General features: G+C 29.6%; 1 long non-coding RNA gene across 1 annotated transcript; it reads left to right on the forward strand.

Annotated features, from left to right (window-relative positions):
• The first annotated feature begins 3643 nt into the window (after nucleotides 1–3643).
• Nucleotides 3644–5924, forward strand: LOC136275469 (uncharacterized). The gene is made up of 2 exons (XR_010714050.1): nucleotides 3644–4022; nucleotides 5323–5924. It is a non-coding gene; the product is annotated as an uncharacterized lncRNA (long non-coding RNA).
• The last annotated feature ends 932 nt before the right edge of the window (nucleotides 5925–6856 follow it).

Raw genomic sequence — 6856 nt, forward strand, 5'->3', positions numbered from 1 at the left:
TGTGTATGTATGTGATGGCGTGTGTGTGCATACTGTACTCCAATAATATTTCAAAGTTTCAAAAAGATTTAAGGAGAAAAAAAAAGAACAAAACAAGAGCACATTGTGTTGCATTGTGTCATCATTTTCGATTCATTATATTTTCCTGAATTACGATCTGTGTATTTTAATTCTTTTTTTTTTTTTTGTACTTTGAATAAAAATATTTTATTAGTAAACCATGTTCCGTTTACTTTTTCAAGGTGTATAGTTGACAAAGAATAACAATAATACAGTGTTTAAAAAAAATCATTGAGTCCTTCTGACATATTTTAATTATGACTACTTAAAAGTAAATAATCCAAAGTTTCCCCGAAACTTTAGGGGAATAACAAAAAAGAATAGCATAGGAAAACTTTTTATATCATTTTAAATGAAAGACTTGATACATACCTAATAGGTAAGAAAATACCAAGTAAATGAAACTTAAACACTAGTCGGCATTTCAACAAAAATCTATAGCAGCAGACCACTTATTTGTAGTAAAATGCTTAGTTGACAAGTATATGAAAACTGGCAATAGGAAACTACACGTATACGCATGGTTTGCAGATTTTCGTAAAGTCTTCGAAACAGGCAATAAAGTAAAAAAAAAAATTCAGTTAGATATGCATGTACATGTAAATGGTCTTTTCTTCAATGTATCGTGCAATCTGTACAGACATAGCAACAATAAATGAATGTAAAAGTACATTGTACATCATAAGTTAACTCAGCCATATACTCATCGTCAAACATGCAATCTTAGAAAATTGTGAACTATCCTAATGTCTCTTGATTGGGCGTATTGATATAATTGAAATTCTATTAAGTGTCTTGATATTGCGTTGTTAATTACAAATTTTTATCATTATAGTATGATAAATATCCATGTCATGTCCATCTTCGCTAGCCAAGGGTTTTCGGTCCACTTCGCTCCCCATAATTATGGGGAGCATAGTGGACCGAAACCCTTTGGCTAGCGATGATGTGTCATGTCATGACTGACTGAAATATTGACTTAGTCTTAAGGACGTTGGATCCTGCGATCAAAAGTCTTTAAGTTTTTTTTTCTAAAGTAATTTTTAAAAATCTACACACATAGCTTAACCAAAATTCAAAACAAAATGTTGGGGTCTATATGCTTCATTCGGCGCTACGGTGTATTTGATAAGACCTTTCTGCACTGAAAGTGCAGATTGCCCATAAGTCGCTTTTCCTTCTAATTTTTTTCATCGGAATGAACCATGGCATCAAATACAAATTTATTCTATTTAAAAGAAATGAAATTAAAATTATTATAAAGAAAAATTTCTTCATCGTATTGATATCTTGACCTTTTTGCACTGAAAAAAACCCGCTATTTTTATCCATTACCGATTCAACATGTAATGAAATTACATGTATTTGAAAGTCTCAAACTTTTTTTCAAGTTATGATAGACTTGTCAGAAAAATCTTATTAATTCAGAAAATAAAACCAAAAATATGGGTCTATTATGTAAAATTTGAGAATGGCATGAAATAAGTTAGTTTAATATAGGCAAAAATTTGGATTCATTTTTCTTTGACTTTTATGAAATATAACTGTCGAAATATGTTGAAAAATTTTAAAAATATGTTTTTCGTAACAAAATGAAGATATTCTAATGCACAAACTCTTTGGAAATTTTGTTTGCATTGAAAATAAGGAAGCTAAAGTGACGGTACTCTAAAACAATTGAGTTATGAAAAATGTTCATTTTCTTCTTAAAAACCTTCCGCCACAAAATATAATCCCCTACTAAACTCTGTAAATATGTAATTTTTCCTTTACTATTTTATTTAATATAGTTTAATTGGCATAATAAAATATGAATTTATGAGTAAAATCAATGTATGATGCATAATTTCAAGAACAGAGGTGACCCAAAATGGCTACCCCCAAAAAAGAGGAACGAACCTCTTTATAATTGCTTCATGATCCTGATGCCAGAAATATGAGTTCGACAGGGAGATGTCCAATGACCAAAAGGATTGCAAAACAAAACTATAAGTATACTTAATGAATAACTCTAAAGGCCGTCGCTTAGAAATCAATGCAAGCAAGACCAAAGTTATTATTTTAAATAAAAGCCGTCACCTTTATCAGTGAAAAGTTACATTTGAAAATTCGCATATTGAAAAACTTTATGTTATTAATGTAATGAAATTCCTTTAATTGATTGTGTAAACAAAGCAATCAGGGTCAATCAAATATATTCAATCATAAGCTATTCATTGGCTGTGGTGAACTGTCTAAGTGACCCTAAGATGAGTCACCAGAATTGATGAAAGGTATAGAGAGCTCAAAATCGGAAGCGCGTCTGCGCATCATCAGGGATAGTCTGCTGGTAACAGACGCAGATGAGAGAAGAGCAGAGATACAGGTACGGGTTGTTTCATTTACGGGACCCTAAAAAGGGTGGACCATTTGTTATATTAGACCATATCACATAGTCTGGGAGTATAGGCTCATAATAAAGAGTTCGGATTAGGTTTAGAACAGCGTCTGAAACGGTGGTTTCAGACTAAATTCCGAAACTTGTTCAAGAATTTTAAAATTGCATGAGGAAAATTATACTAAATCAGTTCGCGATTATAATTGCGATTCATTCCCAATGGTAAGTACCGTATACTATAATCAGTTATAAAAACGTGTAACTTGTGTTCCTTCTAAGTAAAGACATAAAATCGCCAGTGTTCAGACTAAATTTCAAGGTCATATCAAAAAGTCAAAGATCAAATATGACGTCATTTAGGTTTCGGTTTCACCTCAATCAAATATGCTTATTCCCTCAATTAAACAACCATACTGCTAAATTTTTATTAAAATTCGAACTCTACGATTTCATTTTAAGAGACCGTTAGTTGTTGCGAATTTTCGTCTTAAAAGATAACTTACAAGTTCTATAATTACATTGTATCAGTTACATCAGGAAAATTTTCAGTGTAAACCTTGAGTGTACAGAGATTTTTAAATATGCAGAAATAATAAATTTATTCAGAGAGAGAGAGAGAGATAAAGAGAGAGAGAGAGAGAGAGAGAGAGGGAGGAGTAAACAACCTTCGTTAACCTTGATTTAATCACCTATATTTTATCTACATTGTTCGAATCTCTGTCAAATTATGTTTATAATGTAATATAATTAATGACGGAATATTTGTATGCATATAATGATTTACAAAAGGAACAATATCAAAGATTCTCTTTTCATAAATTTTTGATTTCGTAAGCACGGTTAGCTCGAGATTTCTAAAAAAAAATTGTAAAAACGTGTTGAGTTCTTTTTATTTTTCAATAATGCACCCCGCAAAATATTTTTGAAGTTCAATAAAAAAAAACACCTTTACACTGTTAGGTTCAAAAGAAAATGTAATGTTCGAAACATTAAATTTTCGCCAGTCGTATATATATTTAGTTCAGTTCTGAGACCCAATTTGGTTATATTTACGAGTGATTTAGTTGTGCAATGAAGTAATTTTAAGTTACAAAATCCTGAATACTCATATACTGTTTACAATCAATTTCTGGGGATTTTTTCTCTTTACAGTAGCAGAAACTCAGTACAATCAAAAGGGGATTTTTTATCTATGTTTATAGTTGGATATTGTTAAGAGTCTGAGATCTCCAACTTATACATGACAAAGCCCTTGTTTGTTGTTGTCGGTCATTTCACCAAAAATATTATTTAAAAAAGAGAGTTTTTATTATCAGGATTGTTATAATTATCCGACATTGAAAAAAAAATACTGGAAAAAACCTTTGTTGGATTGTCATTGTCAGTCAGTGGGAATGAGTTATTACAACTGCGCATGTAAAACTTTTTTTTAAATTTTATTTTATATCGACGATATTGTAAAAATGGCGGAATCTGCGGTTGATCTACAGAACTTACTTGATGAAATTACGTTTTACACCCAATGGAAACTTGAAGTTGACAATACAGAAGGGATTTTTTCTTAGATACATGGAATACGAAAAAGGTACAGTTTCTTTCAATATGCAATGTGCACTGTTTGATTTCCCTGAAAATGCACAGAATTAAAACTAAGTTAGATCGCTTCTAAGCTGTTTTCATTAAGGGGTATAATCACTTTAACAATATTCATTTTCTTAAACGTTGTAAAAACTTTAAAATGACGAACAACATTATGAAACATTTTCTATTAGTTTATCGAAAAGGAGAATATGGACACAGCCGCCGCCCTCAACAAATTAATATATTTGTGTGAAATCGCAAAATTTAATTTTAATCATGTTAATTTTCTTGTAGGCGATAAGTTGCGGTAAAATTTACCTGTTTGTGAAACTACTGAATATTTTTATCTTTTGCTTTTATGGTTTAAGGATTGTACAGGATCTGCATTTCAGTGACGTCACAAATACACTAATAAATGTTTGATGAGGAATTATTAATATACTATTCTAAAGTTCTGTTTTGCTGTACATATGCAAGTTTACGCTTCGTTCAATTTTAGGAATTATTAAAAGAATAATATATACATTTTATTGTGTTTTCCATCAAATTATGTGCTGGTGATCCTCCAAATGCAACAACCTATCACTGCGTATGGATTGCCATGTAATTTACATAAATAGTTCCCAATCATTGATTTTCTAATATCGGTTTTAAAACATATGTCATACGTCATACATGATTTAAAAACACCTTGTTTTACAACTATTCCACAAGTAAGTTGATTTGCTTGTTAAAAGCAAAATTTCAAGACTTAATTTTCACAGATTATATTTTTCAAATTGATTTTATCAATAAAGGGATATAATTATAAATCATTTAATGCTATAATAAAGAAATGTATGTTATAAAGGAAAACATAAGAAATATGCAAAATTTATTTCTTTTTGAACGTTTGAAATTTTCATGTAATATTTAGATTAAATTTTTATGATATATTTAGAAAATGTGCGTTATCTAAAGTACCTCAGTGTATATACAAGAATGATCACTGTATTCATGGGCAAAGTAAATAAAAATCCATCTGTATTCACAATTGATATGTACATGTACATATATTTGTATTACATGAAAATTTTGATGTATTAAATGATGTTTCTTTAAGTGCATCATTAATTTTAAATAAATGACAATGTTGAATAACAATATTTTCCAAAATGTACTACAATGGTTATAAAGCATAATTTCACGATAAGAAACGATTACTTAATTACTTACTTACTGATTTACTTACTTACGAATGTACTAACTTATGTCTTACTTCTTTAATTTACTACTACTTTTATGTTTTACTGTCTTTATTGCAGAAAGAAAATGAACAGGCTGTAAAATTTCCTTGGACTATAGTTAACAGGTTTTATTATAAATATTTGTATTCACAACATACATGTAGTAATGAAATCCGGTGGATTGATTATATTTAGTACATGTATATCTGCTACAACTTGCTAAATCTTGTGAATGTAAATTGTTTAAGGGGACTGGATAGTCGCGGCCATTGTAAGATTATATTTATCTTCTTGTAATGAAGAGCTCTATTTATGATATTGAAGCATTCTTAATGTTTATCCTAAAATACTTTGATTTTTTTCTTCACTGCATGATATCTTTAATGGCAAATGATCATATTAAAATCTTAAAAGGATGACCCAGTTGGTAATTTAATGAACATCCAGTCTGCTTAACTGTTACTATTCAATTATGAACATATTTGTAGGTCGATATGTGGTTATATTGACCTATGTCAAAGGATATCGACCGAAGACAAAGAAAGTGATAATCGGCCGTGCGTGCGATATTAAATTCCGCGGACGAATGTCACGTGGTGTATTTTCAGTCAATGAAAATGACAAATATTTTTGTATAACATAATACATGTAGTTTGAATTAAAGGATAAAAATAATTTTATTAAGATATGTTCAAATAATGTGAATCATTTTTTCAGTGGTTAAGTGTACAAAATTGCTAAACAATATTTTGTTATTTTCCTTCAATAATTTTCAATCTAAACTATGAATTGAAAATTCATAAAGGACAGTATGAAGAAATATATTCCTTTGATATACATGACGTACACTGTATTAGACATTTCTGAAGCAGTAGATATAACAATTTCACGAACGAAAACTCTGAAAAATATATATACATGTAGGAAGAGACTAATTACTACGAAAGCCGAATAGGGCCACATAAAAAAATATTTTTATCTCGTAATTACGAGAAAAGATCTCGTTATTACGAGTAAATTATCTTGTAATTACGAGAAAAGATCTCGTAATAACGAGAAAAGATCTCGTTATTACGAGTTAATTATCTCGTAATTACGAGAAAAGATCTCGAAATTACGAGAAAAGATCTCGTAATAACGAGAAAAGATCTCGTTATTACGAGTTAATTATCACGTAATTACGAGAAAAGATCTCGTAATAACGAGAAAAGATCTCGTTATTACGAGTAATTTATCTCTTTATTACGAAAAAAGATCTCGTTATTACGAGATAATTATCTCGTTATTACGAGAAAAGATCTCGTTATTACGAGATAATTTTCTCGTTATTACGAGAAAAGATCTCGTTAGTACGAGAAAAGATCTACATAAAATGGTGCGTTTCTGAAAAGAATTCGACTGGATCACCCTTTCAGTCTTTATTATTCAAGAAACGTTGATTCAATAAAAATAACAACGATCATTTTTCATTAATTTCTACATATCAATTATTGGATTTGACATTTTATCTTATATGAATAAAAGGAAAGAACTTCATGTAATTTTACTATTTAACTTATATATATTATAATACCACTACGAAGTAAATACCAGGTAGTCCTATAGTCGTAAA

Source organism: Magallana gigas, chromosome 5 (assembly GCF_963853765.1).
Source record: "Magallana gigas chromosome 5, xbMagGiga1.1, whole genome shotgun sequence".
NCBI classification, from domain to species: domain Eukaryota; kingdom Metazoa; phylum Mollusca; class Bivalvia; order Ostreida; family Ostreidae; genus Magallana; species Magallana gigas.